The following is a 26,888-nucleotide window of genomic DNA, read 5'->3' on the forward strand; positions in this document are numbered from 1 at the left end:
GGCGAAAGCTTGCCTCCAGATTGCTTTCGAACAGTTTCTGATCGTGCGAAGGATACTCTGACGTATCTTGTACCATTTTCAGTGCGAAGAAGCCCTCTGGTGGCAATATTATACAACGAAAAGGAGTGCACTCTGAATGGATCTCATTCCTATTCATGTGGTAAAATATTAAACTACATGTGACATACTTTTTACACAAACCATTTTTGTTTTTCTAGAGCTCTGCATGTAAACCCGGAGGTCAAATCTCTAACCTCGGAGCTAAGTATAGGAGCCTGTGCTGAGAGCCCTACTGTTGTCGGGATGATGGAGATTGCATGCGGTGCAGCAGACCGGTGTCTGCCTTGGTCCCCAATGATACAACATAAGCGGAACAAGAATTTTTTTACAGTCGTGTATTCTCTAACGCTGCACCCAGAAATATACACTCCTGGAAATGGAAAAAAGAACACATTGACACCGTTGTGTCAGACCCACCATACTTGCTCCGGACACTGCGAGAGGGCTGTACAAGCAATGATCACACGCACGGCACAGCGGACACACCAGGAACCGCGATGTTGGCCGTCGAATGGCGCTAGCTGCGCAGCATTTGTGCACCGCCGCCGTCAGTGTCAGCCAGTTTGCCGTGGCATACGGAGCTCCATCGCAGTCTTTAACACTGGTAGCATGCCGCGACAGCGTGGACGTGAACCGTATGTGCAGTTGACGGACTTTGAGCGAGGGCGTATAGTGGGCACGCGGGAGGCCGGGTGGACGTACCGCCGAATTGCTCAACACGTGGGGCGTGAGGTCTCCACAGTACATCGATGTTGTCGCCAGTGGTCGGCGGAAGGTGCACGTGCCCGTCGACCTGGGACCGGACCGCAGCGACGCACGGATGCACGCCAAGACCGTAGGATCCTACGCAGTGCCGTAGGGGACCGCACCGCCACTTCCCAGCAAATTAGGGACACTGTTGCTCCTGGGGTATCGGCGAGGACCATTCGCAACCGTCTCCATGAAGCTGGGCTACGGTCCCGCACACCGTTAGGCCGTCTTCCGCTCACGCCCCAACATCGTGCAGCCCGCCTCCAGTGGTGTCGCGACAGGCGTGAATGGAGGGACGAATGGAGACGTGTCGTCTTCAGCGATGAGAGTCGCTTCTGCCTTGGTGCCAATGATGGTCGTATGCGTGTTTGGCGCCGTGCAGGTGAGCGCCACAATCAGGACTGCATACGACCGAGGCACACAGGGCCAACACCCGGCATCATGGTGTGGGGAGCGATCTCCTACACTGGCCGTACACCACTGGTGATGGTCGAGGGGACACTGAATAGTGCACGGTACATCCAAACCGTCATCGAACCCATCGTTCTACCATTCCTAGACCGGTAAGGGAACTTGCTGTTCCAACAGGACAATGCACGTCCACATGTATCCCGTGCCACCCAACGTGCTCTAGAAGGTGTAAGTCAACTACCCTGGCCAGCAAGATCTCCGGATCTGTCCCCCATTGAGCATGTTTGGGACTGGATGAAGCGTCGTCTCACGTGGTCTGCACGTCCAGCACGAACGCTGGTCCATCTGAGGCGCCAGGTGGAAATGGCATGGCAAGCCGTTCCACAGGACTACATCCAGCATCTCTACGATCGTCTCCATGGGAGAATAGCAGCCTGCATTGCTGCGAAAGGTGGATATACACTGTACTAGTGCCGACATTGTGCATGCTCTGTTGCCTGTGTCTATGTGCCTGTGGTTCTGTCAGTGTGATCATGTGATGTATCTGACCCCAGGAATGTGTCAATAAAGTTTCCCCTTCCTGGGACAATGAATTCACGGTGTTCTTATTTCAATTTCCAGGAGTGTAGATCCTGTCCAAGCCATCCTTAAAGCTCCTAACTCAATCTACAACGACAGTTTTTCCGAATACAACAGAGCCATCTGCAAGCACACTGCTGCCGAACCTACGCGACAGATGGTTTTGGTACATGGAGAACAAGAGCCGTCCTATCGCACGTCATTGGGGGCACTACTGCCGTTTCCATTGTCTCTGATGAACAGTGGTCGTCGAGGCCAGAATAATGGACTCCATCATCCAAAGAGTTGGTTGATTTGGGGAAGGGGAAAACAAACAGCAAGGTCATCGGACCATCGGATTGGGGAAGGAATCGGCCGTGCCCTGTCAAAGGAACCATCCTGGCATTTGCCTGAAGCTATTTAGGGAAATCACGGAAAACCTAAATTAGGAATGCCAGACGCGGGTTTGAACCGTCGCCCTCCCAAGTGAGAGTCCAGTGTGCTAGCCACTGCGCCACCTCTACATCTACATACATACTCCGCAATCCACAATACGGTGCGTGGCGCAGGGTACCTCGTACCACAACTAGCACCTTCTCTCCCTGTTCCACTCCCAAACAGAACGAGGGAAAATGACTGTCTATATGCCTGTGTACGAGCCCTAATCTCTCTTATCTTATCTTTGTGGTCTTCCCGCGAAATATAAGTTGGCGGCAGTAAAATTGTACTGCAGTCAGCCTCAAATGCTGGTTCTCTAAATTTCCTCCGTAACGATTCACGAAAAGAACGCCTCCTTTCCTCCAGAGACTCCCACCCGAGCTCCTGAAGCATTTCCGTAACACTCGCGTGATGATCATATCTACCAGTAACAAATCTAGCAGCCCGCCTCTGAAATGCTTCTATGTCCTCCCTCAATCCGACCTGATAGGTATCCCGAACGATCGAGCAATACTCAAGAATAGGTCGTATTAGTGTTTTATAAGCGGTCTCCTTTACAGATGAACCACGTCTTCCCAAAATTCTGCCAATGAACCGAAGACGACTATCCGCCTTCCCCACAACTGCCATTACATGCTTGTCCCACTTCATATCGCTCTGCAATGTTACGGCCAAATATTTAGCGACGTGATTGTGTCAAGCGCTACACTACTAATGGGGTATTCAAACATTACGGGATTCTTTTTCCTATTCATCTGCATTAATTTACATTTATCTATATTTAGAGTTAGCTGCCATTGTTTACACCAATCATAAATCCTACCCAAGTTATCTTGTATTCTCCAACAGTCACTCAGCGACGACACCTCCCCGTACACCACAGCATCGTCAGCGAACAGCCGCACATTGCTATCCACCCTATCCAAAAGATCATTTATGTAGATAGGAAACAACAGCGGACCTATCACACTTCCCTGGGGCACTCCAGATGATACCCTCACCTCCGATGAACACTCACCATCGAGGACAACGTACTGGGTTCTATTACTTAAGAAGTCTTCGAGCCACTCACATATTTGGGAACCAATCCCATATGCTCGTACCTTAGTTAGGGGTCTGCAGTGGGGCACCGAGTCAAACGCTTTCCGGAAGTCAAGGAATAGGGCATCCGTCTGATGCCCTTCATCCATGGTTCGCAAGATATCATGTGAAAAAAGGGCGAGTTGCGTTTCGCAGGAGCGATGCTTTCTAAAGATGTGCTGATGCATGGACAGCAACTTCTCTGTCTCAAGGAAATTCATTATATTCGAACTGAGAATATGTTCGAGAATCCTGCAACAAAACGATGTTAAGGATAGTGGTCTGTAATTTTGAGGATCCGTCCTTCTACCCTTATAACCTCGCTCGGTTATACAAGGAGTCTTGGATTCAGTCTTACATGCCAACCACTGTATCACGTCGCTCGATCGCGGCAGTTTCATACGGCTATGCAGAGCCCTGCCCCCACGCGCGATTTGTTGAAGTATGACTGGTGGGCGCAAGCAGTGGATGGATGTGTGGGTGTGTAGGTGGGTGTGCTGTGACGACCCCCCCTCCCCTCCCCTCCCCTCCCCTTCATTGTCCCACTTCGTGGAGGCTGCCTCTTGGTTGCACTCGCCAGTTTACCGTTGTCAGCGTGCAGACCGACAGCCGTCACGGTAAAGCACGTTACGTACGTGGTCGGTGACCATAAGGAGTTCTCCGTGGGCAATCCTTTGTTCACCAACTTCCATATGCAAAATTATTCGCGGTCTAAGGCCGATTGCCAATCGTTGATTACGTGACAACGCCGTTACGGGGACACGGTAAAGAAGTTCTGCATTTTAACCACAAACAGCATTTTTATGTACAATGCACTGTGTCAACATTCCAAGCCCCGAGAGCACATCGCCTCACAGCGGGAGAGTGGGAGTTTTGCAGCTGTCGTGGCTTCTCAGTTCCGAACTCTGTTTTCACCCTGGCGTCATCTTTTCGAAAATCTCTTTAGTGTGTAGCACAGCGAAAGTCTTCGTATCATCTTACACCTGGATGTACTCGTTTCTTTGTCCTTTCTGTCAGTGTCGCACTAAAAAGACGGTCTACTGAGGACGCTACTGCCAACATGTTTGCTAAGCGTAGCTAGACTCGACCATAGATAAATATTATATATGAAGGTAGTATCTGTTCCCGAAAGAGCTGATACCATTGATGACCGTGCAGCTTCTCTAGAATGAAATGATAATTAAATCGACACCTTAACTGCAAAGGGGCGTTGATATACATCCTTGGGGACATGTCGAAAATGTGTGCCCCGACCGGGACTCGAACCCGGGATCTCCGCCTTACACGGCAGACGCTCTATCCATCGGAGCCACCGATGGCACAGAGGATAGTGCACCTGCAGGGACTTATCCCTTGCACGCTCCCCGTGAGACCCACATTCCCAAGATGTCCACACCACTACATTCGTAGTGCGCCTAATAGTTGTTTGCCCATCACACTCATTACTCGTGGCAGATTAACCTACCAAGTCCTGTACGAGTTGCGCATAGCGTGTGCGTTCGCACAAGAAGGTCAATGCCCGGATAGCCATATTTTAACTATATATGGAGGTAGTATCTGTTCCCGAAAGAGCAGATACCCTTGATGACCGTGCCGCTTCACTAGAATCAAATAATTATATTGACACCCGGAGCGTGCAAGGGATAAGCCCCTGCAGGCGCACTATCCTATGTGCCCTCGGTGGCTCAGATGGATAGAGCGTCTGCCATGTAAGCAGGAGATCCCGGATTCGAGTCCCGGTCGGGGCACATATTTCAACATGTCCCCAATGGTGTATATCAACGCCTGTTTGCAGCTAGGGTGTCAATTTAATTATCATTTCATAGATAAATACAGACCGCGCACGCCGCTACCTCTGCCGCGCTAAGGTTCGAAATCAACATCTAAGTCGCGTGACGGAGGGCAAAAAGCCCAGATTCTTTCATTACGCACTTTGTGATGTGGAGCCCACATTTACTCTTCCTCATTTACAGCTCAAATCAAGCACTGATTCTAACAACTGAACGACACGTTTGTAAAAAGCACACGTTTGTAAAAAGCACACTTTACCTAATTTCTCCAAATTTCGTGAGATTAATGCAATAGTTTTTTTTCCTTTGGGCCCAGTGGAAGGGTAACAAACAGTCTCAAACAATGTGTCGACTTTTTTTTCTTTTTACAAGCGACAAAACTAGAACTCTATGATTTTGTTGCACAGCGAGTCATTTAATTCGCCGTTTCCAATTGCGAATATGGACAATTAGCCGTATAACGGAATGACGAAAATGGAAATTTTTATCCGGACGGGACTCTTGAGCCCCAATTTCCCGCTTATCGCGAGCGGTCGCCTTACCATTAGGCTATCCGAGCACGACTCACGGCCAGACCCAAACTTCGTCCCAAAATAACGTCAACCATGTGTCTATACCTATACTCTTACATCCGTTATGAATATTTCCGTACAGCGAAGGCACTGTAATCGAAAGTTGCATGTCCGATGTCAGGAGATAAACCCAAGTCCGATGTCAGGGAATAAATCCGATCGGAAGCAGGACCACTGCATCGTAATTTGGAACAACAAAAGCACTGCAATATTCTAAGTGGTCGACCGATCACAAACTCCTCGCTGCTCAACTGGAGCTCTCTGTTGGCAGTGCTGACACAGCCGTCCACCAGTTGGGGTACTCCGTGTTCCTCGCCGGCTAATAGACGACCATAAAGAGCAATGAAGGATAATCAGCGGAACTGCTTGCGTGTTACGAGGCTGATCCTGACAATTGTTTGTCGAACATACTCACATGTGATAAAACGTGGGTTCATCATTTCGAACCGAAAACAAAACGGCAATCCATGGATTGGCGCCACACCACCTCTCCCCTGAAGAAAAAGTTCAAAGCTGCACCCTCAACCAGTACAGTCACGGCGACAGTCTTCTGGGCTCTGAAGGGGTTATTCTGATGACCTCCCTCCTGCTGCACCGATCAATTCTATGTTGTTGTACTACCCTAAGGTTATTGAAGAAACAACTTCCGCGCGTTCATCACCACAAACTTTTCCCTGCGAACGCAAAGCCTCACACAAGTCTGCGCACCCGAGAGGAGCTCACAAAGCTTTATTGGACTGTTCTTCCTCATCCACACTACAGCATGGATCTCGCCCCCTTCCGACGTCCATCAGTTTGGCCCAATGAAGAACGCACCCAGGGGGGAAGAGTACGTGGATGACGTGCGGAAGTTACTGATGCACAGCAATACGTTGGTTCCGGCGTCGATAAGTGACCAGTAGAGTGGTACCACACAGGCATACAGCCCCCACCCCCACCCCACCACCAGTAAGATGGCTTAAGGCCACCACTGAACGGTGATTATGTTGAAATACAGTGTTCCGTAGCCAAAGAGTGGTGAACGAATAACATGGTGTACTGGAATCCTGAATAAAACCAATCTGCTCTCAGAAAAAAATAGTGTTGCATTACTTATTGAACGCCCCTCGATAACAGAGGAAATTCATGTACTGAGTGAGATATCAACATTCAGTCATCTCATTGAGATACATACATAATGAAACTTATCAAAAAGCGTATTATTTAGACACAAGTAAAATCTCTCATATGCAAGACCATTCGCACCTTAGCTTCAGCATGTAGATTCACTGACAACCTGGAAAAACGTGTTCGCAAATTTGTGTGTGTTCCAAAAACCTGTAAAATGAAATATCAGTCCCTTTCACATCTCTCTGCACAAAATTTCACCAATGTAATAAAGAAACCTTTACTGAAAACATTACAATTAAGATAAACTTATTAGTTTTCCATAAGTCGTCTGCAAATGGATGGACGTATCAGTCAGCTTAACGAGAGATGTTGGCTTTAATTTAGACTGCTCAAAAGAATTACGGCACATTACTTTGAGCGTCTGCCGTGCTCCACTGAGCAATAATTGAGGGCTTTCACAAATTAAGTACACAACAAAACATCATTAGATCCTCGTTTATTTACATAACAAGAATTGAAATGTCCCACTGATTTCGAAAACAAAGTGGAAACGATCATTCATGCAGTCATCCTGGGTACTCTTCATCTGACTTTGAGAGCTGCATCAACATGTACGCCCTCCGTAAGCGTTTATCACCACCTGACACCTATGTGGCAAGCTCCGTCTAAGTCTACAGAGGACACCCTGTGGTATCTGTTCCCATTCTTCAATGAGGGCCTTTGAGAGTCATTTGAAAGTCTGTGCTGGAACAAGACGACCACCAACACGTCTGTCAAAGAAGCCGCACACATGTTCGATGGGGTTTTAGTCGGGACTCACCACTCGCCATACCATTACTTCAATGTCCAAGCTTCGGCAGACACCCTCGGTGATGCTAGCCACATGGATCCTGGCATCATCGTGCGTGGGAAGGAACTGAGGGCCACCACCGCATGCAGCAGCCACCAGCCGGTTGAATTGGGAAAGGCAGTACTGAAGGCGAACTGCGAGATTTGGTAGTGCTAAGCACCGTACTCGAGCAGGACGTCTGGTTCGTAAGATCCTTTCTCGTGAATTGTTCACTGCAGTCTGATCGGACGCAGCGGCTCCTGTGGCCCTTCTGAGATCGTATTGCAGTGCCCTGGTGGCAACAGTACGACGCCGCAGCGCAGAAATGGATATATTTTTGTCTTCACGTGAGATTGTAATGCGCCGGCGACCTTGTCGAACGTGCCTCGTGTAGTGACCTGTCTCCCTGTAGTCTGCCCACAACTTGTGGGTAACAGATGGAGAGACACTGACACCTACAGTAACGCGACGCAAATGCCATCCTTCTGGAATCAAACAGACCGCCCTTGACAATTGCACTGTAGTACGAGTGAGAGTCAAATGAAAACATTAAATCTGTAATAACAACTCGAAATTTCGCGTCGTTATCCTGTAAGTTGGTAAGCGTGGTACAAACAGCGTGTAGAATGGCCTGTAGGTGGCAGCATAGTGCAGATGCACACATACCGTAGCAGTATCAGTACAAAGATGGCCGCCCCACTTGCGACTTGCACCAGGGAAGAACAGCGTTCTGTTATTCGGTTTTTGCGCAGTGAAGGTGTGAAACCTATTGAAATTCATCGACGAATGAAGGTTCAGTACGGTGATGCATGTTTGTCACAGCAGCAAGTCCACGAATGGAGTAGGAAGTTCGCAAATGGTGTGACTTCAGTGGAAGATGCTCCTCGTCCAGGTCAGGCACAACGAGTTGTGACTCCACAGAAAATTGCAGTAGTTGAAGCCATAGTGAAGGAAAACTGCCGAGCGACACTGAATGACATTGCAGCATGTTTACAGATTAGTCACGGGTCAGCACACCACATTGTACATGATGTGCTCCAGTTTCACAAAGTGTTTGCAAGATGGGTGCCACGGCAGCTGACTCCTGAAATGAGAGAACGACGTGTTGATGCTTGTGAAGAACTTCTTTGGTGATTTGAACGAGAAGGTGATGGTTTCCTTGCAAGAATCGTTACTAGGGACGAAACCTGGGTTCACTTCCACCAACCGGAAACGAAGAGAGCGAGCAAGGAATGGCGCCAATCCTCATCAACAAAACCAAAAAAGATTCGAACAGAACGATCAGCTGGGAATGTTATGCTGACACTCTTTTGTGACGAAAAAGGCGTCATTTTGGAGCATTACATACCTAGAGGGACCATTGTCACCAGTGCATCATACATAGATCTCCTAAAAAAATCATCTGCGGCCTGCAGTCAAATCAAAGCGACGTGGATTGCTGTCAGCAGGTGTCCTTTTGCAACATGACAATGCAAGGACCCACATTGCCCGTACAACAGCTGCAACAAACACAGACCTGCATTTTGAGTGTCTTCCTCATCCACCACACTCACCAAACCGTGCCCCCAAGTGATTTTCATATGTTTGGACCACTCAAAGACACAATGGGAGGAAAGAAGTTCCGTTCTGATGCAGAGGTAACGACACGCGGTGCACGAGTGGTTGCGCGGACTACCAAAAGACTTTTTTTCTAAAGGAAATTATGCACTTTGTAACCGCTGGAGGACTTGCATTGAACGTGGGGGAGATTATGTTGAAAAATGATACAGCTTTGTACTATTTCAGCACAATAAATAATATTTAAGGTTTTCATTTGACTCACCCTCGTAAGATGTCGCATTGTGTGGTTGAATGCAACGGCCACAAATGACAACTGCCGTCTGTGCCCCTCGCTACATAATAGTGAAACACAGGTACTCAGTTCCTGCAGAAAGGTCACCTGATACTGTAATGGGTAACACAGCCGATAGATGGCGTATGACATAACCTGATAGCTTCTCTTTCAGTATATGTAAGGAGACCACAGGTAGCGGCAGATCAAAACAGATTTGTCATACCAGAAGATGATGCATGTGTTCCTCTAACTCTTTTGAGCAGTGTAAACTGCTTCATAAGCGCTCTGTATTATCTACGGACAAAGAGGATGATGTTACCGGGCGACCTCCAGTGCTGGCATCTGGCGACCATTGCGGATGCCATTCGGACCCCAGCCTATAGGTGAGTAATACACTTAAAAAAAGACAAGCACCACGAAGTAATTATCCGAATGGGACGTAAATTAGTAGATGTGACCTACATGTACAAACAAATAATTACAGTTTCTGAAAAATTGGATATTTATTCAAAACAACGAGCTTCACAAATGGGACAAGCCGATAACGTGTTGGTCCTCCTCTGGCTCTTATGCAAGCCTGGAATCTCACTGACTGGAGAAGAATTGTCTTCAGTGACGAGTCCCGCTTCGAAATGAGCCCTGATGACCAGTGAAGACGCATCTGGAGAGAGGTGGGATACCAACCCAACCGTCACCCGCCATATGGCCCGACAACCAGGACTGATGGTCTGAGGTGTCATTTCTTCTCGTAGCAGGTCCCCCTCGGTTCTCATCCGCGGCATCCTTACAGCACAGCGGTGTGTCAACGATACTCCACATCTCGCTTTGTTGCCATTCATGGTAAGCCATCCTGGGCTTAGATTTCAGCAAGATAACGCCCACGCCCCACACGGCCAGAGTTTCTACACTTGCCTGTGACTGCCAAACGCTACTTTGACCAGCAAAATCGCCGGATCTCTCCCTAAATGGAGTATTATGGGTAGGGTTATCCAACTAGCTCGCGATTTCGACGATCTATCTCGCCAACTGGACAGTATTTGACACGATATGTTGTGGGTAGAGCAAATCAAAGGCTGCGATTCATTGGCAGAACACTTAGAAGATGGAACAGGTCTACTAAGAAGACTGCTTACACTCCAGTCGTACGCCCTATTCTGGAGTGTTGCTCTGCAGTGTGGGATTCGCATCAGGTGGGACTGACGGATGACATCGAAAAAGTTCAAAGACGGGCAGCACGTTTGGTACTGTCGCGAAATAGGGGAGATAGTGCCACAGACATGATAATATAATTGCAGCACCAATCATTAAAACAAAGGCGTTTTTCGTTGCGACGGGATCTTCTCATGAAATTTCAATCACCAGTTTTCTCCTCCGATTGCGAAAACATTATGCTGGCACCCACCTACATAGGGAGAACTGATCATCACGATAAAATAAGAGAAGTCAGGGCTGGCACAGAAAAATTTAACTGATCGTTTTTCCCTCGCGTTGTTGGAGAGTTGGCCGGCCGAGGTGGCCGAGCGGTTCTAGGAGCTGCAGTCTGGAAACGCGCGACAGCTACGGTCGCAGGTTCGAATCCTGCTTCGGGCATGGATGTGTGTGATGTCCTTAGGTTAGTTAGGTTTAAGTAGTTCTAAGTTCTAGGGGACTGATGACCTCAGAAGTTAAGTCCTATAGTGCTCAGAGCCATTTGAACCATTTTTTGTTCCAGAGTTGAACGGTAGAGACACAGCTTGAAGGTGGTTCATTGAACCCTCTGCCAGGCACTTTATTGTGAATAGCAGAGTAATCACGTAGATGTAGATATTCCCCAGCAGGACATCCAACAACTCTGTCCAAATGGTTCAAATGGCTCTGAGCACTATGGGACTTAACAGCTGAGGTCATCGGTCCCCTAGAACCTAGAACTACTTAAACCTAACTAACTTAAGGACATCGCACACATCCATGCCCGAGGCAGGATTCGAACCTGCGACCGTAGCGGTCGCGCGGTTCCAGACTGAAGAGGCTAGAACCGCTCGGCCACATCGGCCGGCCCAACAACTCTGTCAATCGACGCTAATTCGAATAACTGTCGCGTAAGAGCCATATGTGGACCAACGCATTACTGACGTGTACAATTTGTGGAACTGTTTCTCATGAATAAATCACCCAATTTTTCTGATATTGTAATCACTTATTTGTGTGTAGATGTAGGAAGATTTCCGTTCCATTCGTATAATTCGCTTGGTTTCTTTTTTCTTAGACTGTATTTCCTCTAAGCTTTTGACAATGTTGACTGGAATACTCTCTTTCAAATTCTAAAGGTGGCAGGGGTAAAATACAGGGAGCGAAAGGCTATTTACAATTTGTACAGAAACCAGATGGCAGTTATAAGAGTCGAGGGTCATGAAAGGGAAGCAGTGGTTAAGAAGGGAGTAAGACAGGGTTGTAGCCTCTCCCCGATGTTATTCAATCTGTATATTGAGCAAGCACTAAAGGAAACAAAAGAAAAATTCGGAGTAGGTATTAAAATCCATGGAGAAGAAATAAAAACGTTGAGGTTCGCCGATGACATTGTAATTCTGTCAGAGACAGCAAAGGACTTGGAAGAGCAGTTGAATGGAATGGATGGTGTCTTGAAGGGAGGATATAAGATGAACATCAACAAAAGCAAAACGAGGATAATGGAATGTAGTCAAATTAAGTCAGGTGATGTTGAGGGTATTAGATTAGGAAATGAGACACTTAAAGTAGTAAAGGAGTTTTGCTATTTGGGGAGCATAATAACAGATGATGGTCGAAGTAGAGAGGATATAAAATGTAGACTGGCAATGGCAAGGAAAGCGTTTCCGAAGAAGAGAAATTTGTTAACATCGAGTATAGATTTAAGTGTCAGGAAGTGATTTCTGAAAGTATTTGTATGGAGTGTAGCCATGTATGGAAGTGAAACATGGACGGTAAGTAGTTTGGACAAGAAGAGAATAGAAGCTTTCGAAATGTGGTGCTACAGAAGAATGCTGAAGATTAGATGGGTAGATCACATAACTAATGAGGAAGTATTGAATAGGATTGGGGAGAAGAGAAGTTTGTGGCACAACTTGACCAGAAGAAGTGATCGGTTGGTAGGACATGTTCTGAGGCATCAAGGGATCACCAATTTAGTATTGGAGGGCAGCGTGGAGGGTAAAAATCGTAGGGGGAGACCAAGAGATGAATACACTAAGCAGATTCAGAAGGATGTAGGTTGCAGTAGGTACTGGGAGATGAAGATGCTTGCACAGGATAGAGTAGCATGGAGAGCTGCATCAAACCAGTCTCAGGACTGAAGACCATAACAACAACAACATTTCCTCTGACGAGTATACATACGACAGTTTGGATTCCTGTAAATAGGGAAGCGTGGAGTGGTTGAGTAGGCTGTCTTTTCGACCGGTTGATGCCCAGCCGACTGCACCGGGCTCGTCTCTGCAGACGGGGCCATCCGGCGCTGACAGGAAGTGCTAAACACCGGGCCGGCGGGCACGGCATTAAGCCTCGGGCACGTCCGGAGGGCACTCGCATCCGGCTGTCTGGCTGTCTGGCTGGAGTGAAGTGAGGTGAAGTCGCCCTCGAGTGGCCGGCGCATGCAGATGAGACCATTAGCGCACAAGGGACCGCAATTAATGCTACACCTGGCGCTGCCGGTAACGAGGAAACGGCGTCCGGTCGCGCCTGATAAATATTGATGGCCCGTCGGTCAGGGGCGCCTAGGCCCCGTCAATTAAGTCGCGCGTCGCCGCCCACATATATTCCGCAAATTACGAGACAAACACTGATTATAGCGGTCGTTCCTTCTAATAAGCCCAGCGGGCGGGAGTAATAGCCGCTCCTCGTTACAGCTTAATGGCGGCGCCGGGGCGTGCACCACGCCGGCAAGTGGCCAGATTGCCTCGCATCGTAGTTACCACGGCACACAACGGCTCACTTGCACTGTGGTCCAGTTTAATTCGCTGCAAACGCCCCCATGACACGATAGAAACCAAACTGATACGAAAGTGGAGTGACTGCTATAATAATGGTACAAGCGGATTCCGTCTTCCTATGATCAGTGTTTACATTAATCCTTATTGCCAGCACTTTGTTCACGCATATACTGACGGCCCTCGATATCAACAGACTTCAGCAGTACGATGTGCGTTCTTCTGCCTTGGCTGGAATGTTCGGACTTCTCCTGCCTCACATTGTTTAATTTTTACTCCAGAACGATAGCGGTTCCAGAGGGACTCATAATCGCCATCATGCGGGGCTCCAGAACCTGCAATGTCGCGATGGTTCCTTTGAATGGACATGACCGATTTCCTTCCCCATTCTTCCCTAAATCCGATGGGACACATGACCTCGCTGTTTGTTCCCCTTCCCAAATAAAGCAACCAACCATAACTTGCTGACAGTAACACATTCAAAAGGCGTATCAGAATCAGTTGAAGAACCAAAATGCAACAGTACAATGACTACTCAAATACCGGCAGTTATACGAAAATCGTTGCTAAATAAACGAAGAGTTATGAGAATCTCCTTTATGTGAACCCCAGTTCATGTAGGATCGTTTTACAGTGATTGATTGATTGACTGGCTAGGGGGGGGGGGGCGCTTTACAGTGACGAGGTTGACAAATTGACGAAGGAGGCCAGTGTTTATGGCCCAGCAAGGAACGTCTTTCCACCATCCTCCTATTTCAAGTTATGAATGAGGAAACTGGTCGAGGAAGAATGGGCAACGGACTGGCGCCTTTCAGTCTGACATAAAAGTCAACAATACGCTGCGGTCAAACCACAATTAGAAGCTGCCCCACGTTTCGAAAAAATTAGGCGAAGAGGACGTTGATGATAACCTTGGTGCGAATGCGTACCAATCGTAGTTCAGCTCCTTTCTACTTACATCGGACAGACATCAGCGAAAACCCTTTCCGTGACTGTGAAAGGAGGAGGTTAAACACTTGCTGTTTTGTTGCACTTTCTCGAAGCACAGCAAAACCTTTTATCTGAAAAGCTCATGAAATTGAAAGTCCACCTTCCAACAAGTGCTCGTGTTTTATTTTGTTTCCTCAATTATAGAATCTTTTTTGTTTTATACGAGATAGTAACAGGTTTTAACAAACGGTTCAAATGCTCTGAGCACTATGCGACTTAACTTCTGAGGTCATCAGTCGCCTAGAACTTAGTACTAATTAAACCTAACTAACATAAGGACATCACACACATCCATGCCCCAGGCAGGATTCGAACCTGCGACCGTAGCGGTCGCTTGGTTCCAGACTGTAGCGCCTAGAACCGCTTGGATACTCCAGCCGGCTAACAGGTTTTAACAAATTTGGTGTTTTCTCTATGATTGCCTAATCACTCTAATTTCAAGGTGTATGCGTCCTAATCTCGAATTTTCTCTTTTGTATTTTTTTTATGGTTGATATGTTAATATTCTTCGCCTGTGGATATTTAACGTGTGTGGAAATTGCAAAACAATTTAAAATCACTGTTCACACTATATTGAAATTTCTCTGTATATTTGATTTCACATTTGTAGCAAGTTTTTGGCAATATGATTCATAAAACGTTATCCAAACAATTAAAACTAATTAGGCTTATCCAAGCACACCTGCCGGAAATAAATTCTGTCATTTCCTCATAATTACCGTAAATTCACAACGAGATTTTCAGTCAGACCAGGAGGCTTGCTTGCGAAACTTGATCTTTAAGGCAAGTAGGCTATCTATCATTACTCTTTGCTTTTAGTAAAAATTTTCACATGTCGCTTAATATATTGAAAAATATATGCAGAATATCGTACACGTCACCTAATCAGTCTATTACATGGAATTTGGACTTAAATTATTTTCGTGTATTGTTAAGTTCCAGGTCTTTGTGACCTATGTGCTAGGTAAGACTGTCGCCACAGCAAAGGTTGCTTGTTGCCTTGGAACTTGCGCTACTGACAATCTGCCTGGTAAGAAGCATGTCCAAAAAAAGTAAGTACCATTTGGAAGAAAACTAATAAAAACTTTTTTCAAACCAAAATTTATTTCCAGAATGAGGAGACGAAATACCGGCAGAAGTACAGCTGTGAGGACGGAGCGTGAGTCATGCTTAGGTAGCTCAGATGGTAGAGCACTTGCCGGCGAAAGGCAAAGGTCCCGAGTTCGAGTCTCGGTCCGGCACACAGATCTAATCTGCCAGGAAGTTTCAAAATTTATTTTTACACGATCGAATATCTCTTAAAATATTTCTCTGCTTTTTCAAAGTAATTATAGTAATCTAGATCGCAAGGAACAATTATTACTGTCTTCTAGCGGTTCCTCCTCCACATCCAACCATTATCCATCAGAATGGTTGTAGGTTGGTTGGTTGGTTTTGGGGAAGGAGACCAGACAGCGTGGTCATCGGTCTCATCGGATTACGGAAGGATGGGGAAGGAAGTCGGCCGTGCCCTTTTAGAGGAACCATCCCGGCATTTGCCTGGAGTGATTTAGGGAAATCACGGAAAACCTAAATCAGGATGGCCGGACGCGGGATTGAACCGTCGTCCTTCCGAATGCGAGTCCAGTGTCGAACAATGGTTGTAGGTCTGAAGATGATAATGTGATGATCGAAACCGGTGACCACTCAATAAATGTGCCTTGCGATCTAGACTGTTATTTTGAAAGATTATATTTGTATCGCTGATATCCCCACTAATGTTTTCAAAAATATTTTGCTGCATGACAACTATTCAGACATTTTTCATAGCGGGAAACCAAATTTCCTATGCCCTCTTCAAAGAAGAATGCCGTCAGTGAAAACAGCCACTGGTGACCACAGTTTATTTCGTCGTCATCATCGCTGTGCAAGTGCCTTCCAGCAAAATAACGCTTGAAGTTCAAGAATGTATGGTAACCAGAAGGTGCGAGATCGGCGCTGTACGGCGGGTGATTGAACTGTTCTCAAACCGAACTGATGAATACGGTTATGAGTGATACCTGCTGAATGGCGACGTACGTTGTCATGCAGCAACACAATACCTTGACTGAGCATTGCACACCAAAGTTTTGTCATTGTTTCACATATTGTACCGCACTGACGGTTTCACATCTGGAAAGGAACTCAACAAGCCGAAAAAATGCAAAAAATTGTATTCAACAGTGGCTGTCTTCACTGGTGGCATAGTTCTATGAAGAGGGCATAGAAAAGTTGGTTTGCATTATGAAAACTGTCTGAAAAATAGTCTCAACTACGTACAAAACTAGATTCGAAATGCTCTTTCTTTTGAAAAAATGTATTTATGAGTTTCTCCCCAAAACCGTACGTACTTTCCGAACATGCCTCGTATGTACTCGCTGTGAAGATCCAATGGGGACCGTGGGGAGGAATCACGTGTTGACATATGGTCGTCCCCGAAAGCGTCGGCCGAGACCGCCAGCTCTCTCCTGCGCTGACATCCAGTCTCGAGGTCGTGTTTCCCTTCCAACTCCTGTGTAGATCTAGGGCCACCCGGAATGGTCAAGTTTCACCTCACTGTCCAGACAAGACTGGCTGGAGACCTTGCAAATCAACCAGAGCAATTTCCTCTTTGACCACGAAAAACTACATCTTATGATGCAACAACCCCTAAATATTCAAAGTAGGCTGAAGTTAAAGAGACAAGTCAGGAAGAATCAATGCGTACGGGGTACGGAAATACTAAGCAATGAAGATATGCGCTTGAAGTTCTCTGAGGTTACAGATATTACAATAATAAATATCACAGTAGGTAGTTCAATTGGAAGACGAACGGACATCTCTAAAAAGTGCACACAGAAGTTGGAAAGAAAACCTTAGTTACAATGACCGTGATTGCGAAGAAACCATGGGTAACAGAAGAAATACTTAAGTTGATCCACGAAAGAAGGAAACAACAATGTTCACGGAAATTCTTCAGTACAAAAGTACTTTTCAGTTAGGAATGAAATGAACAGGAAGTGCAGGGGAGCTAAGGCGAAACGGCTGCATGAAAAACGCGAAGGAATAAAAAAAGAAATGGTTGCCGAAGGACTGACGCAGCGTACAGAAATGTCAAAAACACTTTCGGTGAAACTAAAACCAAAGGCGGTAACATTAAGAATGCAAAGGGAATTCCAGATGAGAGAGCGGTTAGGTGGAAAGAATACATTTAACGCCTTTATGTGTGGGACCAGTTATCTGATGACGCCACAGAAGAAGAAACAGGAGTCTACAAGGAAGAGATAGGAGAACCAGTACTAGATTCATAATTTAAGAGAGCTTTCGAAGACATAAGATCAAGTAAGGCAGAAGCGATAGACAACGTTCCATCGGAAACATAAAATCATTGGTGAAAGTGGAAGCAAAACTACTGTTCGTTTTGGTGCGGAGGATGTATGACACTGGCGATATACCATCCGACTTTCGGGGGAAAAATCATCCACACAATTCCGAATATTGCAAGACCCAACAACTGTGAGAATTATCGCAGAATCAGATTAACATCTCGTGCATCCAAGTTGCTGAGAAGAATAATACGCAGAAGAATGGAAAAAGAAAACTGAGGATCTGTTAGACGACGATCATTTTGGCTTCAGGAAAGGTAAAGGTGCCAGAGAGGCAGTCCTGACGCTGTCATCGTTAATGGCAGCAAGACCGAAGAAAAATCAAGACACGTTCGTTGGGTTTGTTGACCTGCAAAAGGCGTTCGACGATGTAAAATGGCGGCAAGCTATTCGAAACGGTGAGAAAAAACGCGGTACGTTATACGAAAAGCCGGGTACTATGCAATATGTACAAGAACCAAGAGCGAACAATAAGACTGTGGTACCAAGAGCTCGGATTAAAGAGAGAGTAAGAAAGGAATGTAGTCGTTCGCCCCTACTGTTCACTCTGTACAATGAAAAAGCGATGACAGAAATAAAGGAAGGGTTCAAGAGTGGAATTCAAATTCAAGGTGGAAAGATATCTATGGTAAGATTCGCTTATGACATTGTTATCCTCAGTGAAATTGAAGAATTACAAGAGCTGTTCAAAGGAATGAACAGTCTAGTAAGTACAGAACATCGACAGAGTAAATCGAAGAAAGGTGAAACTAATGAGAAGTAGCATAAATGAGAACAGCAAAAGATTTATCTTCAGAATTGGAGATCATGAAGTTGACGAAGTCAAGGAATTCCGTTATCTAGGCAGCGAACTACCCAACGACAGACGGAGCAAGCACGACATAAAAAGTAGAGTAGCGCTCGCAAGAGGGGACATTCTGGACAAGAGAAGTCTACAAGTATCGAACATTTGCCTTAATTTGACGAAGAAATTTCTGAGAATGTACGTTTGGAGGACAGCATTGTATGGTACCGAAACATGGACTGTGGGGAAACCGGAAATGAAGAGATTCTCAGCATTTGAGATGTGATGCTTTAGACGGACGTTGCAAATTAGGTGGGCTGGGAACGTAAGGCATGAGGTGGCTCCTCGCGAGGAAAGGAATACATGGAAAATACCGAAAGGATGGTAGGGGTTGGGTTGTTTGGGGGAAGAGACCAAACAGCGAGGTCATCGGTCTCATCGGATTAGAGAAGGACGGGGAAGGAAGTCGGCCGTGCCCTTTCAAAGGAACCATCCCGGCATTTGCCTGGAGCGATTTAGGGAAATCACGGAAAAAGGATGGTAGGATGTGTGTTAATACATCAGGTAATAACTTCTGTGGTACTAGAGGGACCTGCAGAGGAACTGGAATACACCCAGCAAATAACTGAGGACGTAGGCTACAACTACTGCTGTGAGATGAAAAGGTTGGCAAAGGGCCGCATCGAACACGTCAGAAGACTCGTGACACCTTTACTGTCCACACCAGCGTCACACTGGATTTCAAATCAGCACCGGCTTTCCCGAATGCACAGCTCGGTGCGCCTTTTAAAAGACAAGATACTGGTGCGACGGAACGTCAGACTTAGTCTATGCGCTGTTTGAAGTCATGTTCCGGTTCGGTTAGATTACAAAACGTATCCATACACTGCTGTATATGAGGCAGGCCGGAATGTACGAACAAATGAGGTTCGCTCTGCCAAGCACACTGACCGGTAGTAAACATAATACACACACCCAACGATGTACACAGCCCCAAATGACTTACAAATAGGTCACAGAGGAAGCTTGTCGCTCCGTGGCACCAGCATCTTTATATCCCGTTGCAGATCGTTTAGAAGTGTTGACAACCTCACTTAGATGGACATTACGCCACCAGAACACCCTTCTAAACACAGCCAATACGTACAGCATGTTGAATCCACCCCTAAAAGTTTGAAGTTTCACTTCGCAACCAAAAGCTGCCAACTCCGCCATAGTAAAATACAGGATGTTGGAAGAGATATTCTTCCTGTTTCACAAGACTACCACGAACATACAACCACGGGGTACTGTACGCCCCATAATGAATTTACGGAACTAAACAACAACGTATAGATCACTACCACGAAGAGTTTGTAGCAACTGAATTTCGTTTGGTTTGAAACGCAAACGTCGCCGCGAAAGACGCCATACAGACACACGACGAATGGCTAACTCTTGGTTGGAACTAGTGATAGACAGACTGCTGTGGATTACGTCCATAAATAACTGTCGCGTCCGCTCTGTGTGTTGAACGAACAAACGAGCTTACGTAAAATGCTGGAGTCATCGTCAAATTATAATGTCTAAAAAAATCGAAGAGCGACGACGGCGGATTATTATTATTACTATTATTATTATTATTATTATTACACTACTGGCCATTAAAATTGCTACACCATGAAGATCACGTGCTACAGACGCGAAATGTAACCGACAGGAAGAAGATGCTGTGATATGCAAATGATTAGCTTTTCAGAGCATTCACACAAGGTTGGTGCCGGTGGCGACACCTATAACGTGCTGACATGAGGAAAGTTTCTAACCGATTTCTCATACACGAACAGCAGCTGGGCGACGTTGCCTGGTGAAACGTTGTTGTGATGTCTCGTGTAAGGAGGAGAAATGCGTACCATCACGTTTCCGACTTTGATAAAGGACGGATTGTAGCCTATCACGATTGCGGTTTATCGTATCGCGACATTGCTGCTCCCGTTGGTCGAGATCCAATGACTGTTAGCAGAATATGGAATCGGTGGGTTCAGGAGGGTAATACGAAACGCCGAGCCGGATCCCAACGGCCTCGTATAACTAGCAGTCGAGATGACAGGTATCTTATCCGCATGGCTGTAACGGATCGTGCAGCCACGTCTCGATCCCTGAGTCAACAGATGGGGACGTTTGCAGCAGCATGGACTATCAGCTCCGAGACCACGGCTACGGTTACCCTTGACGCTGCATCACAGACAGGAGAGCCTGCGATGGCGCGCTCAACGACGAACCTGTGTGCACGAATGGCAAAACGTCATTTTTTCGGATGAATCCAAGTTATGTTTACAGCATCATGAAAGGTCGCATCCGTGTTTGGCGGTGAACGCACATTGGAAGCGTGTATTCGCCATCGCCATGCTGACTTATCACCCGGCGTGATGGTATGGGGTGCCATTGGTTACACGTCTCTGTCACCTCGCCGGCCGAGCGGTTCTACGCGGTACAGTCTGGAACCGCGAGACCGCTACGGTCGCAGGTTCGACCTGCCTCGGGCATGGATGTGTGTGATGTCCTTAGGTTTGTTAGGTTTAAGTAGTTCTAAGTCTAGGGGACTGATGACCTCTGATGTTAAGTCCCATATTGCTCAGAGCCATTTGAACCATTGGTCACCTCTTGTTCGCATTGACGGCACTTCGAACAGTGAACGTTACATTTCAGATGTGTTACGACCCGTGGCTCTACCCTTCATTCGATCCCTGCGAAACACTACATTTCAGTAGGATCATGCACGACCGCATGTTGCAGGTACTGTACGTGCCTTTCTGGTCACCACATTCTCCAGATCTCTCACAAATTTAAAACGTCTGGTCAATGGCGGCCGAGCAACTGGATCGTCACAATACACCAGTCACTACTCTTGATGAACTGTGGTATCATGTTGAAGCTGCATGGGCAGCTGTACCTGTACACTCCATCCAAGCTCAGTTTGACTGAATGTCCAGGCGTGTCAAGGGCGTTATTACGGCCAGAGCTGGTTGTTCTGGGTACTGATTTCTCAGGATCTATGCACCCAAACTATGTGAAAATGTAATCACATGTCAGTTCTAGTATAATACACTCCTGGAAATTGAAATAAGAACACCGTGAATTCATTGTCCCAGGAAGGGGAAACTTTATTGACACATTCCTGGGGTCAGATACATCACATGATCACACTGACAGAACCACAGGCACATAGACACAGGCAACAGAGCATGCACAATGTCGGCACTAGTACAGTGTATATCCACCTTTCGCACCAATGCAGGCTGCTATTCCCCCATGGAGACGATCGTAGAGATGCTGGATGTAGTCCTGTGGAACGGTTTGCCATGCCATTTCCACCTGGCGCCTCAGTTGGACCAGCGTTCGTGCTGGACGTGCAGACCGCGTGAGACGACGCTTCATCCAGTCCCAAACATGCTCAATGGGGGACAGATCCGGAGATCTTGCTGGCCAGGGTAGTTGACTTACACCTTCTAGAGCACGTTGGGTGGCACGGGATACATGCGGACGTGCATTGTCCTGTTGGAACAGCAAGTTCCCTTGCCGGTCTAGGAATGGTAGAACGATGGGTTCGATGACGGTTTGGATGTACCGTGCACTATTCAGTGTCCCCTCGACGATCACCAGTGGTGTACGGCCAGTGTAGGAGATCGCTCCCCACACCATGATGCCGGGTGTTGGCCCTGTGTGCCTCGGTCGTATGCAGTCCTGATTGTGGCGCTCACCTGCACGGCGCCAAACACGCATACGACCATCATTGGCACCAAGGCGGAAGCGACTCTCATCGCTGAAGACGACACGTCTCCATTCGTCCCTCCATTCACGCCTGTCGCGACACCACTGGAGGCGGGCTGCACGATGTTGGGGCGTGAGCGGAAGACGGCCTAACGGTGTGCGGGACCGTAGCCCAGCTTCATGGCGAAGGTTGCGAATGGTCCTCGCCGATACCCCAGGAGCAACAGTGTCCCTAATTTGCTGGGAAGTGGCGGTGCGGTCCCCTACGGCACTGCGTAGGATCCTACGGTCTTGGCGTGCATCCGTGCGTCGCTGCGGTCCGGTCCCAGGTCGACGGGCACGTGCACCTTCCGCCGACCACTGGCGACAACATCGATGTACTGTGGAGACCTCACGCCCCACGTGTTGAGCAATTCGGCGGTACGTCCACCCGGCCTCCCGCATGCCCACTATACGCCCTCGCTCAAAGTCCGTCAACTGCACATACGGTTCACGTCCACGCTGTCGCGGCATGCTACCAGTGTTAAAGACTGCGATGGAGCTTCGTATGCCACGGCAAACTGGCTGACACTGACGGCGGCGGTGCACAAATGCTGCGCAGCTAGCGCCATTCGACGGCCAACACCGCGGTTCCTGGTGTGTCCGCTGTGCCGTGCGTGTGATCATTGCTTGTACAGCCCTCTCGCAGTGTCCGGAGCAAGTATGGTGGGTCTGACACCGGTGTCAATGTGTTCTTTTTTCCATTTCCAGGAGTGTATATTTGTCCAATGAATGCCCGTTTATCATCTGCATTTCTTCTTGGTATAGCAATTTTAATGGCCAGTAGTGTATTATTATTATTATTATTATTATTATTATTATTATTAATATGTTCGCCTACCCACATTGCAGAAATGCGAGGTTCTGTCAATACTAGCCGACCGGTGTGGCCGAGGGGTTCTAGGCGCTTCAGTCTGGAACCGCGCGACCACTACGGTCGCAGGTAAGAATCCTTCCTGGGGCATGGATGTGTGTGATACCCTTGGGTTAGTTAGGTTTAAGTAGTTCTAAGTTCTAGGGGACTGATGACCTCTGATGTTAAGTCCCATAGTGCTCAGAACCATTTGACTTTATTTATTAACTTTTAGCAGTCGTTAAGAAACTCAAGAGTCTGATATGTTCATTCCCTGAATCAAATTGCGCGGAAGTGAGCTATATACAGAGCACAGCAGCAAGACACAATCTGTAGCTCTTCAGGCTTTCCCGGCGAGATCTTGACATGTCGAACAATCGGGTCTACTGCCGGATGTTTGTGTCGCTCTGGTACAATATTTCGGCCACGTAACTCGTTGCCTTCTTCAGGTGCTACTTGAGACTGCCGTGTTGGAGATCAACTGGACAAGATCCTCTAACACGGCAGTCTCAGGTAGCACCTGAAGAAGGCAACGAGTTACGTGGCCGAAATATTGTGCCAGAGCGACACAAACATCCGGCAGTAGACCCGATTGTTCGACATGTCAAGACACAATCTATTGATTCACGGTATAACAAGATGTTCAGACATTCACCCGACCGTTCACGAAGGGACAGTTCAACACGACAAATGATTTTCAGTGACCCTTTACACTGTACCGTTCAAAGCACGTTTTGCGTATGTTCATACATAATATAAAACTTTTAGTGACCTGTTACACACAGACGTTTTCCGACGCACTGTTAAGTGCGACGAATAATTATCGACACCGTATTTCACTTGGCCGTCCCGACGCGTGCTCCCTCGCCCGTACTCGATAAAGACTCTTAGTGAGTTTCAGTAACAGTTTGACGCCTGCTTATTCAGCGCGCTTCTGATTCGTCCATCGTCCTCCACTAATAACGGCTAAGTTAAAATGTTCTCATTTAGGATTTTACTTTAATGAGTTTATGAAATCATTATTAACCTATCAGTGCAACTAAAATTGATACACTACTGGCCAATAAAATTGCTACACCAAGAAGAAATGCAGAAGATAAACGAGTATTCATTGGACAAATATATTATACTAGAACTGACATATGATTACATTTTCACACAATTTGGGTGCATAGATCCTGAGAAAGAAGTACCCAAAACAACCATCTCTGGCCGTAATAACGGCCTTGATACGCCTGGGCATTGAGTCAAGCACAGCTTGGATGGCGTGTACACGCACAGCTGCCCATGCAGCTTCAACACGATACCACAGTTCATCAAGAGTAGTGAGTGGCGTATTGTGACGAGCCAGTTGCTCGGCCACCATTGACCAGACGTTTTCAATTGGTGAGAGATCTGGAGATTGTGCTGGCCAGGGCAGCAGTCCAACATTTTCTGTATCCATAAAGGCCCGTACAGGACCTGCAACATGCGGTCGTGAATTATCCTGATGAAATGTAGGATTTCGCAGGGATCGAATGAAGGGTAGAGCCATGGGTCGTAACACATCTGACATGTAACGTCCACTGTTCAAAGTGCCGTCAATGCGAACAAGAGGTGACCGAGACGTGTAATCAATGGCACCCCATACCATGACGCCGGGTGATACGCCAGTATGGCGATGACGAATACACGCTTCCAATGTGCGTTCACCGCGTTGTCGCCAAACACGGATGTGACCATCATGATGCTGTAAACAGAACCTGGATTCATCAGAAAAAAATGACGTTTTGCCATTCGTGCACCCAGGTTCGTCGTTGAGTACACCATCGCAGGCGCTCCTGTCTGTGATGTAGCGTCAAGGGTAACTGCAGCCATGGTCTCCGAGCTGATAGTCCATGCTGCTGGAAACGTCGTCGAACTGTTCGTGCAGATGGTTGTTGTCTTGCAAACGTCCCCATCTGTTGACTCAGGGATCGAAACGTGGCTGCACGATCCGTTACAGCCATGTGGATAAGATGCCTGTCACCTCTAATGCTAGTGATACGAGGCCGTTGGGATCCAGCACGGCGTTCCGTATTACCCTCCTGTGCCCACAGATTCCATTTTCTGCTAACAGTCATTGGATCTCGACCAACGCGAGCACCAATGTGGCGATAAGATAAACCGCAATCGCGATAGGCTACAATCCGACCTTTATCAAAGTCGGAAACGTGATAGTACGCATTTCTCCTCCTTACACGAGGGATCACAACAACGTTTCACCAGGCAACGCCGCTTAGCTGCTGATTGTGTGTGAGAAATCTGTTGGAAACTTTGCTCATGTCAGCACGTTGTAGGTGTCGCCAACGGCGCCAACCTTGTGCGAATGCTCTGAAAAGCTAATCATTTGCATATCACAGCATCTTCTTCCTGTCGGTTAAATTTCGCGTCTGTAGCACGTCATCTTCATGGTGTAGCAATTTTAATGGCCTGTGTTGTAGTACGGCTGAAAGAACATTTGCAGTGTTCTAATAATAAATATTAATTAACAACCTTTGACTACTTCGCGCCAGGCTCAGTAATTCCCGGCTGTCTACACGGTACTCTAGCATGGTATTGTCGAGTCCCCGCCAGTGTCTCCACGCACTGAAACCATCTGTCGCACAGCTCAATGTACGGAACTCTTCCGTTACCTTGCTGCTTCTGAATGTTCTTATCCGACTGATGGAAAGTAAAAGTAAAATATACATGTAGCGTGAGCGAAAAATTTGGCAGAAGCGGCACAAAACGGCCTGAGCTGTATTAGGTGCAGTGCCGAACTGTCGAAGAAACACTACTGTAACCTCACAGTGTGTGTTGAAAAGGCGACCGCGAAACGCCTTTTTGCTCTGTAATAACCATCTCCACTAGATGCACGTGGGGTTATGAACGAGACAGCCAGCAAGCTGCAACATGTAACTCCAAACTGGCGACGTCGTTTTCCGCCAATTCACAACTGCCGCCGAGGTTAACTTCGTTTCCACGCACAAGTTAAAATTCACCTCACGTTTCTATCTTCGTCCATGTAGAAGATATAGTGAAGTCGGACAGGTCTTTCTGAAACGCTCTGTGCGTATGGTAACGAACATTGTGTTTAAGGTAGGGTTAGTTCACAAATTAATGAAGTCGCTCAGTCAAACGTGCGCGCGGCCGAGTGCCTACGTAGCTACGTCTGGAGATGACGGAGCTTTCGCCGTGACCCGCTTACTGCACGAGGCGTGGCTGGGACCGCCGGATTCGGCAGACATACAGACACACACAGATGCCCCCTCACCGACGGCGGCAAACCTGGGTGAATTAGTTCTTACGAGTTAGCTGCGTTATTAGTCTATGGAGTGTGAATTAAAAGGTGCGACTTCAGCAGGCGAAAATTCGTCCTAGTCACAAGCCTGCTATCAAAATTCCGATGTGTTAGTTAACACTGAGTGCCATGCTCGTAATATTACGGGCGTGGCATTCTTTCGAAATTGAAGACACTGTAATATTACGGGTGTGGTACTAATTGTTCAGCACCTACACGATGCTTTCGAGTTTACTAAATGAACCCATAACGAAACGCATTGTTCCTTTCTGGATCTCATCCATTTCCCCTATCAATCCTGTATGGTACCGATATCCGACAGACAAACAATATTTACCAGGTGTAGAAGTATGGACCAGGAATTTCTCTGTAGATGGTTCTATCAGTCAGTGAAGGGCCCCTGAGACCGCGTCTG

At 47.1% G+C, this 26,888-nt stretch overlaps 1 protein-coding gene and 1 non-coding gene across 2 annotated transcripts in view; one reads left to right on the forward strand and one right to left on the reverse strand.

Annotated features, from left to right (window-relative positions):
• The window catches only part of LOC126088424 (uncharacterized), a 471,147-nt gene that overhangs the window by 217,282 nt on the left and 226,977 nt on the right, over positions 1–26,888 (reverse strand). The gene's annotated exons all lie outside the window — the stretch shown is intronic.
• Positions 4,971–5,045, forward strand: Trnat-ugu (transfer RNA threonine (anticodon UGU)). Its single transcript has one exon. It is a non-coding gene; the product is annotated as a tRNA-Thr (tRNA).

The sequence above is a fragment of the Schistocerca cancellata genome, chromosome 6, assembly GCF_023864275.1.
Source record: "Schistocerca cancellata isolate TAMUIC-IGC-003103 chromosome 6, iqSchCanc2.1, whole genome shotgun sequence".
In the NCBI taxonomy this organism is placed as follows: domain Eukaryota; kingdom Metazoa; phylum Arthropoda; class Insecta; order Orthoptera; family Acrididae; genus Schistocerca; species Schistocerca cancellata.